Source organism: Oncorhynchus keta, unplaced genomic scaffold (assembly GCF_023373465.1).
Source record: "Oncorhynchus keta strain PuntledgeMale-10-30-2019 unplaced genomic scaffold, Oket_V2 Un_contig_28411_pilon_pilon, whole genome shotgun sequence".
NCBI lineage: Eukaryota > Metazoa > Chordata > Actinopteri > Salmoniformes > Salmonidae > Oncorhynchus > Oncorhynchus keta.
The window spans coordinates 4,093-15,301 of NW_026286024.1; the positions used below are offsets into that span (position 1 = coordinate 4,093).

Genomic DNA, 11,209 nt, shown 5'->3' on the forward strand with positions numbered 1-11,209 from the left:
ATGTTAGTATGTTATGATGTTATAACGTTATGATGTTAGTATGTTATGATGTTATAACGTTATAATGTTAGTATGTTATGATGTTATAATGTTATAATGTTAGTATGTTATTATGTTATGATGTTATGATGTTAGTATGTTATGATGTTATGATGTTATAACGTTATGATGTTATGATGTTAGTATGTTATGATGTTATGAATTTATGATGTTATGATGTTAAGCTCCATCAACTTTCAGTATCGTCAATCTAAAATTGTACTGTAATTTAAGTGACATGTACTGCCTCTGTGATTCAATAAAATGGTATTGTTCATACAAACAAATAACAAGCCTTATTTAGTGAGCTGCAGACTAGACTGTTGTTAAAGCTTCATACAAACAAAGCTAAATGTTGAATATCTGACCTCTACTGAAGGATATCTATATTGCTTTTGACTCAACCCACTCAAGATGGCAGCACGGATGAAGATACATACACCATAGTGTTTGGAATCCAGAGGAAGATACACCATAGTGTTTAGTAACCCTGTGAAGATAAAGTATCCCTGTAAAGATACAGTAACCCTATGAAGATACAGTAACTCTATGAAAATACAGTAACCTATGAAGATAGTGCTCTATGAAGATACAGTAACCCTGTGAAGATACAGTAACCCTGTGAAGATACAGTATCCCTGTGAAGATACAGTAAAAATGTGAAAATACAGTAACCCTGTGAAGATACAGTAATGCTGTGAAGATAAAGTATCCCTGTGAAGATACAGTAACCCTATGAAGATACAGTAACCCTGTGAATATACAGTAACCCTATGAAGATACAGTAACCCTATGAAGATACAGTAACTCTATGAAAATACAGTAACCCTATGAAGATACAGTAACTCTATGAAGATACAGTAACCCTGTGAAGATACAGTAACCCTGTGAAGATACAGTATCCCTGTGAAGATACAGTAAAAATGTGAAAATACAGTAACCCTGTGAAGATACAGTAATGCTGTGAAGATAAAGTATCCCTGTGAAGATACAGTAACCCTATGAAGATACAGTAACCCTGTGAATATACAGTAACCCTATGAAGATACAGTAACGCTGTGAAGATAAAGTATCCCTGTGAAGATACAGTAACCCTGTGAATATACAGTAACCCTGTGAAGATACAGTAATGCTGTGAAGATACAGTATCCCTATGAAAATACATTATCCCTATGAAGACACAGTAACCCTATGAAAATACAGTAACTCCATGAAGATACAGTAACCCTGTGAAGATACAGTAACTCTGTGAAAATACAGTAACCCTATAAAGATACATGAAGCCATTTTGCCACAACTTTGGAAGTATGCTTGGGGTCATTGTCAATTTAGAAGACCTATTTGAGACTAAGCTTTAACTTCCTGACTGGTGTCTTGAGATGTTGCTTCAATAAATCCACCTAATTTTCCTCCCTCATGATGCCATCTATTGTGTGAAGTGCACCAGTCCCTCCTGCAGCAAAGCACCCCCACAACATGATGCTGCCACCCCTGTGCTTCACGGTTGGGATGGTGGTCTTCCGCTTCAAGCCTCCCCCTTTTTCTTCCAAACATAACGATGGTCATTATGGCCAAACAGTTATATTTTGTTTAATCAGACCAGAGGACATTTCTCCAAAAAGTACGATCTTTGTCCCCATGTGCAGTTGCAAACCGTAGTCTGGCTTTTTTATGGTGGGTTTTGGAGCAGTGGCTTCTTCCTTGCTGAGCGGCCTTTCAGGTTATGTCGATACAGGACTCGTTTTACTGTAAATATAGATACTTTTGTAACTGTTTCCTCCAGCATCTTCACAAGGTCCTTTGCTGTTGTTCTGGGATTGATTTGCACTTTTTGCACTAAAGTACATTAATCTCTAGGAGTTTATCTCTCATATGGTTACTGGATTCTAAACACTGTGGTGTATCTTCTATTAGATTCTAAACACTGTGGTGTATCTTCTATTCGATTCTTAACACTATGGTGTATCTTCTACTGGATTCTAAACACTGTGGTGTATATTCTACTAGATTCTAAACACTATGGTGTATCTTCTACTGGATTCTAAACACTGTGGTGTATCTTCTACTAGATTCTAAACACTAGGGTGCATCTTCTACTAGATTCTAAACACTATGATGTATCTTCTATTAGATTCTAAACACTGTGGTGTATCTTCTACTGGATTCTAAACACTGTGGTGTATATTCTACTAGATTCTAAACACTGTGGTGTATCTTCTACTAGATTCTAAACACTGTGGTGTATCTTCTATTAGATTCTAAACACTATGGTGTATCTTCTACTAGATTCTAAACACTATGGTGTATCTTCTACTAGATTCTAAACACTGTGGTGTATCTTCTACTACATTCTAAACACTGTGGTGTATCTTCTACTACATTCTAAACACTGTGGTGTACGTACTTCATCCTCAACAACAAAGTCAAGGTATTAGAGTGGCCGTCACAAAGCCCTGACCTCAATCCTATAGAAAATGTGTGGGCAGAACTTGAAAAAGCGTGTGCAGCAAGGAGGCCTACAAACCTGTCTCAGTTACACCAGCTCTGTCAGGAGGAAAGGGACAAAATTCACCCATCTTATTCTGGGAAGCTTGTGGAAGGATTCCCAAAAATGTTTGACCCCAAGTTAAACAATTTAAAGGCAGTGCTACCAAATACTAATTGAGTGTTTGTAAAACTTCTGACCCAAAGGGAATGTGATGAAAGAAATACAAGCTGAAATAAATAATTCTCTCTACTATTATTCTGACATTTCACATTCTTAAAAAAAAAAGTGGTGATCCTAACTGACCTAAAACAGGGAATGTTTACTTGGATTAAATGTCAGGAATTGTGAAAAACTGAGTGGAAATGTATTTGGCTAAGGTGTGTATAAACTTCAGACTCTAACTGTTTAAATAGGCCCTTTTAATATTGTCTGGTTTTCCATTCCAAATAAAATTCATTTTTTTGTTCATATAATTTAAAAAGCAGGTCAGTAGGTGTAGGCCAGACCATAAGCAAACAGGTAAACTGTGATGTGACTAAACAGTTAATCAGGGTGATTTTTCTAGAAATAGACAGGTATTTTCCTTTCCATGGTGGCAAGATCTTATCTATGTTTGCTAACTTTCTATAAAAATGTATTGGAGTGAGATCATTTCTTTCTTCTGAGATTTGTAGACCGAGTATATCCACATCTCCGTCAGACCATTTAATTGGTAAACTACATGGTAATGTAAAATTATAATTTTTTTGTGATCCAATACATAATATTAGATAACACTTATCATAATTTGGTTTTAATCCAGAGAGGATATAAAAGGTATCTAGATCCTCGATGAGTGTCAGGTGTCAGTGTGCAGCGGTTCGGAAGGAGTCAGGACACAGAACTGATTAAAAGACAACACTAATTTCCACGCAGGGAAAAACACACAGAAGTCTTGAACACTAAACAAAGAACAAACACGCACCAAGCATAATGACACCTTAATAATAAATAGATATGCCGATAGTGGACAACCTTGTTTTACTCCTCTAGATAGTTTAAAACTGTCTGAGATGTAGCCATTATTTACTATTTTACACCTAGGGTTATTATACATAATTTTAATCCATTTTATAATTGATTCCCAAAATTGAAATATTCAAGGCATTTATATATAAACTCCTGTCGTACTTTATCAAAAGCTTTTTCAAAATCAGCTCTGAAACCAGGGCTGGTGTCCCCAATATTTCATAGGATTCTATTGTTTCCAGTACTTGTCTTATATTATCTCCAATGTATCATCCATGTATAAAACATGTCTGATTAGGATGAATAATATCTGACAATACTTTTTACTTCTATGCGCCAAGCATTTTGCTAGGATTGTTGCATCACAACACTGAAGTGTAAGAGGCCTTCATTTTTTAATGGACTGGATCTTTATATATACCACTTGGATCCTGTTTCAGGAATAATGATATCAGACCTTCTTGTTGCATGTCTGATAATTTACCGTTTATATAGGAGTGGTTAAAACATGATAATAATGGTCCTCTGAGTAGATCAAAACAAGTTTGGTATCCTTCCACTGGTATGACATCTAGCCCTGGAGTTTGGTCCTTCTGTAGCTCAGTTGGTAGAGCATGGCGCTTGTAACGCCAGGGTAGTGGGTTCGATCCCCGGGACCACCCATACGTAGAATGTATGCACACATGACTGTAAGGCGCTTTGGATAAAAGCGTCTGCTAAATGGCATATATTATTATTATTATTATACTTCCACTGGTATGCCATCTAGCCCTGAGTTTGGTATACTTCCACTGGTATGACATCCAGGCCTGGAGTTTGATATACACTCCACTGTTATGCCATCTAGACCTGGAGTTTGGTATACCTCCACTGGTATGCCATCGAGCCCTGGAGTTTGGTATACTTCCACTGTTATGCCATCCAGCCCTGGAGTTTGGTATACCTCCACTGTTATGCCAGCTAGACCTGGAGTTTGGTATACCTCCACTGGTATGACATCTAGACCTGGAGTTTGGTATACCTCCACTGGTATGACATCCAGCCCTGGAGTTTGGTATACCTCCACTGTTATGACATCCAGCCCTGGAGTTTGGTATACCTCCACTGTTATGCCATCTAGACCTGGAGTTTGGTATACCTCCACTGTTATGCCATCTAGACCTGGAGTTTGGTTTACCTCCACTGTTATGCCATCTAGACCTGGAGTTTGGTATACCTCCACTGTTATGCCATCTAGACCTGGAGTTTGGTATACCTCCACTGTTATGCCATCTAGACCTGGAGTTTGGTATACCTCCACTGTTATGCCATCTAGACCTGGAGTTTGTATACTTCCACTGTTATGCCATCCAGCCCTGGAGTTTGGTATACCTCCACTGTTATGCCATCTAGACCTGGAGTTTGGTATACCTCCACTGGTATGACATCTAGACCTGGAGTTTGGTATACCTCCACTGGTATGCCATCCAGCCCTGGAGTTTGTATACCTTCCACTGGTATGACATCAGCCCTGGAGTTTGTATACCTCCACTGTTATGCCATCTAGCCCTGGAGTTTGGTATACCTCCACTGTTATGCCATCCAGCCCTGGAGTTTGGGTATACCTCCACTGTTATGCCATCTAGACCTGGAGTTTGGTATACTCTCCACTGGTATACATCTAGACCTGGAGTTTGGTATACCTCCACTGGTATGACATCCAGACCTGGAGTTTGGTATACTTCCACTGTTATGACATCTAGACCTGGAGTTTGGTATACTTCCACTGTTATGCCATCCAGCCCTGGAGTTTGGTATACCTCCACTGGTATGACATCTAGATGCCTGGAGTTTGGTATACCTCCACTGTTATGCCATCCAGCCCTGGAGTTTGGTATACTTCCACTGGTATGACATCCAGCCCTGGAGTTTGGTATACCTCCACTGTTATGCCATCTAGACCTGGAGTTTGGTATACTTCCACTGTTATGCCATCTAGACCTGGAGTTTGGTATACCTCCACTGTTATGCCATCTAGACCTGGAGTTTGGTATACTTCCACTGTTATGCCATCTAGACCTGGAGTTTGGTATACCTCCACTGTTATGCCATCTAGACCTGGAGTTTGGTATACTTCCACTGTTATGCCATCCAGACCCTGGAGTTTGGTATACCTCCACTGTTATGCCAGCTAGACCTGGAGTTTGGTATACATCTCCACTGGTATGACACTCTAGACCTGGAGTTTGGTATACCTCCACTGGTATGACATCCAGCCCTGGAGTTTGGTATACCTCCACTGTTATGACATCCAGCCCTGGAGTTTGGTATACACTCCACTGTTATGCCATCTAGACCTGGAGTTTGTATACCTCCACTGTTATACCATCTAGACCTGGAGTTTGGTATACTTCCACTGTTATGCCATCTAGACCTGGAGTTTGGGTATACCTCCACTGTTATGCCATCTAGACCTGGAGTTTGGTATACTTCCACTGTTATGCCATCTAGACCTGGAGTTTGGTATACCTCCACTGTTATGCCATCTAGACCTGGAGTTTGGTACCTCCACTGTTATGCCATCTAGACCTGGGAGTTTGGTATACCTCCACTGTTATGCCATCTAGACCTGGAGTTTGGTATACCTACACTGTTATGCCATCCAGCCCTGGGAGTTCTCAGCCTTAAAGGGTTTAATTGCATCAATAAGTTCCTCCTCTGTAATTTGCCTTCACATGAGTCTTCTGTACAGATGTTAATTTTACATTATTATCCACACAATTAGCTACGGTTAGTGGAGATGAAGGAGACTGAAATGAAAACATATTCTTAAAGTATTTTACTTCATCTTTCAAAATATCATTTGGTGAATCATGTGTGACTTCCATCATTTGTAACAAGTTTCAATACATTTTGGCAGCATTTATATCTTGAAGATTGAAAAATAATTTGGTCTATTTTTACCCATATTCCATCCAGTTCGAGATATTTTTATTATTTTTTATTTATTCTATTTATAATATACATTATTACACTGGATCTTTCTTGAATAAGTTCGTCCATTTCGTTTTGTTTTTTCCTCTAACTTATTCTCTGCTTTTATGGTACAGTTTTTATTGCTATCTATCTGTACTGTTAGTCCTTCAATTTCCTTTGTTAAATCAAATCACATTGTATTTGTCACATACACATGGTTAGCAGATGTTACCGAGTGTAGCGAAATGCTTGTGCTTCTAGTTCCCATAATGTAGTAATAACCAACAAGTAATCTAACCAACAATTCCAAAACTACTGTCTTATACACAGTGTAAGGCACATATGTCAGAGTCAAGGCCCGCGGGCCACATCCGGCCCGCGAGAAGGTTTTTACGGCCCCTGGGATGATCTTGATTTATTATTAGAACCGGCCCGCAGACCGCAGCAAGCCGGCAGCCCGCAGATCTTTTACACGCACCAATACTACATTTCCCACAATGCAACGGTGACGCACCGAGCAGTAGGCTGCTTCATTTCAATATTTATTGGCACAGCAGTTGTCAGCATCACAGTAAAATTAACTTTCAGATACCCATCAAAAATGGCAAAACGGAAGGTGGACACTGAGAACCGGGGTTTCAAACAAGGTGGGAGTCGGAGTATTTGTTCACGGAGGTAGCTGGAAAACCTGTGTGTCTTCTGTGTGGAGAAAGTGTGGCGGTACTGAAAGAGTATAATCTGAGACGACATTATGAAACGAAACACGCGGACAAAAACAAGAATATGGACATGGAACAAAGGCTACAAAAGGCAGAGGAATTAAAACGAGGCCTCAAATCTCGACAGGCTCTGTTCAAAAAGCCAAATCACAAGGCCAGGCTGCTGTCAAGGCCAGTTTTATTTTGGCAGAAGAGATCGCTAAATCAGCCCGGCCATTTACGGAGGGGGATTTCATCAAAAACTGCATGATTAAAGTTTGTGACGAAGTTTGCCCAGAAAAAAGGCAACTCTTTTTAAATGTGAGTCTGAGCAGAAACACCATTGCCGAGAGAGTAGACCAGTTGTCCATCAATCTAAAAGAGCAGCTTGTGAAAAGGGAAAAGATTTCATTGCATATTCCTTGGCTGTGGATGAGAGCACCGACATTTCTGACATTGCCCAGTTGTCAATTTTCATCCGCGGAGTGGACTCCAGCCTAAGCGTGACAGAGGAGTTTTTGGCTTTACGTCCTATGCATGGCACAACTACGGGGCATGATTTGTATGAAGAGGTGTCAAGATGTGTAAATGAGATGGAGCTGCCTTGGGAAAAACTCGTGGGTTTGACAACCGACGGAGCACCTGCGATGTGTGGACACAGGAGCGGACTGGTGGCGAAGATACGGGAAAAGATGCAAGAGGAAAACGCGACAGGTGAGCTGACAGCTTATCATTGTATCATACACCAGGAAGCGTTGTGCGGTAAAGCCTTGAAAATGGAGCATGTAATGAGCATCATCACGCGCACAGTTAACTTTATCAGAGCCAAAGGTTTGAATCACCGCCAGTTCAAGGCATTTCTGACGGAGTTAGAAACGGAGCATGGTGATTTGCCTTATCACACAGAGGTGCGATGGCTAAGCCAGGGAAAGGTGCTTCAAAGATGTTTCGAGCTTCGTGAGGAGATTTGTCTGTTCTTGGACAGCAAAGGGAAAGACACAACACAACTCCGAGACGAAATGTTTCTGTGTGAAATGGCTTTTCTGTGTGACATTACGAGTCATCTGAATGCAATGAACTTGCAGCTGCAGGGTCGGGATCGTGTCATCTCTGATATGTACAGTACAGTGAAGGCATTTAAAACCAAACTGACTCTGTGGGAGACGCAGATGCGGAAAGAAAATTTGAGCCACTTTCCCAGCTGCCAGACCATGAAAGAGAAGCTCTCTACCAGTGCGTTCCCGAGCGCACAGTTGGCTGATAAAATAGGTATGCTTGCCGCTGACTTTCGACGCCGATTTGCTGACTTTGAAGCACAAAAAGCAGGTTGGAACTGCTCGGTAACCCATTTGCTGTTGACGTGGAAAGCTCACCACCAAACCTCCAAATGGAGTTGATTGACCTCCAATGCAATGATGCACTGAGGGCAAAATATGCGGCAGTGGGTGCTGCGGAGTTCGCCCGTTTCCTCCCCGACACAATGCCCCAGCTGCGCATCCAGGCTGCTCAAACGTTGTCTATGTTTGGCAGCACATACCTGTGTGAACAACTGTTTTCTTTGATGAACTTGAACAAAACATCACACAGAAGTCGACTTACTGCTGAACACCTCCACTCAATTCTGAGGATTTCCTCAGCTCAGAGCCTTACCTGAACATTGATGAACTTGTGGAAAAGATGGGACACCATCAAGTATCACCCTCAACCTCAAACAAGTGAACATTACTGTGCAATCACATATTTAGAGTTTTTACCAGTTCAAGTTTAAAAGTTAAAGTTTAATATTTGTTTTCACTGCATGTTACTTCCTCCTTAAAACAAAGTGTTGTTTTTGATTAATAGATTTTTGCACTTTATTTTATTGTATTTCAATCCAATTATATTTTTTTAAAAATATTTCAGTTGAGTGGATGATAGAAATTGTTATTATTGTTTTCTTTGAAGTAAATTTAGCCCACTTTTGCAAAATAGAAAATATAGGCTACTGATGGTGCCTTTGAATAACGTTCTTTCATTTAATGTTCATGTTATGGGGATTTTTATATAAAGGAAATTTGTCTTTTGTGTCTGTTGAAAATTAAGATTACTGACAGAGCCATAAGAAAATATTGCTTTATTTATCTGATCATATTGGAATATATTTGTTAGGTTTTCAGTAGGTTCAATTAGGTTCACTAGACTATATGCGTCATTTAAAAATTTTTCAATGAACATTCGAACAGTCCGGCCCTCGGCTTGTAGCTAAATTTTTTATTTGGCCCTCCGTCCATTTGACTTTGACACCCCTGGTGTAAGGGGATAAAGAATATGTACATAAGGATATATGAATGAGTGATGGTACAGGGCAGCATAGGCAAGATACAGTAGATGGTATCGAGTACAGTATATACATATGAGATGAGTATGTAAACAAAGTGGCATAGTTAAAGTGGCTAGTGATACATGTATTACATAAGGATGCAGTCGATGATATAGAGTACAGTATATACGTATGCATATGAGATGAATCATGTAGGGTAAGTAACATTATATAAGGTAGCATTGTTTAAAGTGGCTAGTGATATATTTACATCATTTCCCATCAATTCCCAATTATTAAAGTGGCTGGAGTTGAGTCAGTGTTAATTGTAGTGTGTTGGCAGCAGCCACTCAATGGTAGTGGTGGCTGTTTAACAGTCTGATGGCCTTGAGATAGAAGCTGTTTTTCAGTCTCTCGGTCCTAGCTTTGATGCACCTGTACTGACCTCGCCTTCTGGATGATAGCGGGGTGAACAGGCAGTGGCTCGGGTGGTTGATGTCCTTGATGATCTTTATGGCCTTCCTGTAACATCGGGTGGTGTAGGTGTCCTGGAGGGCAGGTAGTTTGCCCCCGGTGATGCGTTGTGCAGACCTCACTACCTCGGAGAGCCTTACGGTTGAGGGCGGAGCAGTTGCCGTACCAGGCGGTGATACAGCCCGCCAGGATGCTCTCAATTGTGCATCTGTAGAAGTTTGTGAGTGCTTTTGGTGACAAGCCAAATTTCTTCAGCCTCCTGAGGTTGAAGAGGCGCTGCTGCGCCTTCTTCACGACGCTGTCAGTGTGAGTGGACCAATTCAGTTTGTCTGTGATGTGTATGCCGAGGAACTTAAAACTTGCTACCCTCTCCACTATTGTTCCATCGATGTGAATAGGGGGGTGTTCGCTCTGCTGTTTCCTGAAGTCCACAATCATCTCCTTAGTTTTGTTGACGTTGAGTGTGAGGTTATTTTCCTGACACCACACTCCGAGGGCCCTCACCTCCTCCCTGTAGGCCGTCCTCGTCGTTGTTGGTAATCAAGCCTACCACTGTTGTGTCGTCCGCAAACTTGATGATTGAGTTGGAGGCGTGCGTGGCCACGCAGTCGTGGGTGAACAGGGAGTACAGGAGAGGGCTCAGAACGCACCCTTGTGGGGCACCCGTGTTGAGGATCAGCGGGGAGGAGATGTTGTTGCCTACCCTCACCACCTGGGGGCGGCCCGTCAGGAAGTCCAGTACCCAGTTGCACAGGGCGGGGTCGAGACCCAGGGTCTCGAGCTTGATGACGAGCTTGGAGGGTACTATGGTGTTGAATGCCGAGCTGTAGTCGATGAACAGCATTCTCACATAGGTATTCTTCTTGTCCAGATGGGTTAGGGCAGTGTGCAGTGTGGTTGAGATTGCATCGTCTGTGGACCTATTTGGGCGGTAAACAAATTGGAGTGGGTCTAGGGTGTCAGTTAGGGTGGAGGTGATATGGTCCTTGACTAGTCTCTCAAAGCACTTCATGATGACGGAAGTGAGTGCTACGGGGCTGTAGTCGTTTAGCTCAGTTACCTTAGCTTTCTTGGTAACAGGAACAATGGTGGCCCTCTTGAAGCAAGTGGGAACAGCAGACTGGTATAGGGATTGATTGAATATGTCCGTAAACACACCGGCCAGCTGGTCTGCGCATGCTCTGAGGGCGCGGCTGGGGATGCCGTCTGGGCCTGCAGCCTTGCGAGGGTTAACACGTTTAAATGTCT

The 11,209-nt window shown here is 41.6% G+C and overlaps 1 long non-coding RNA gene across 1 annotated transcript; it reads right to left on the minus strand.

Annotated features, from left to right (window-relative positions):
• Positions 1 to 4,389: 4,389 nt before the first annotated feature.
• Positions 4,390 to 5,334, minus strand: LOC127923116 (uncharacterized). The gene is made up of 3 exons (XR_008113396.1): positions 5,280 to 5,334; positions 4,868 to 4,890; positions 4,390 to 4,478 (listed from the first exon to the last, which is right to left on the minus strand). It is a non-coding gene; the product is annotated as an uncharacterized LOC127923116 (long non-coding RNA).
• Positions 5,335 to 11,209: the final 5,875 nt, after the last annotated feature.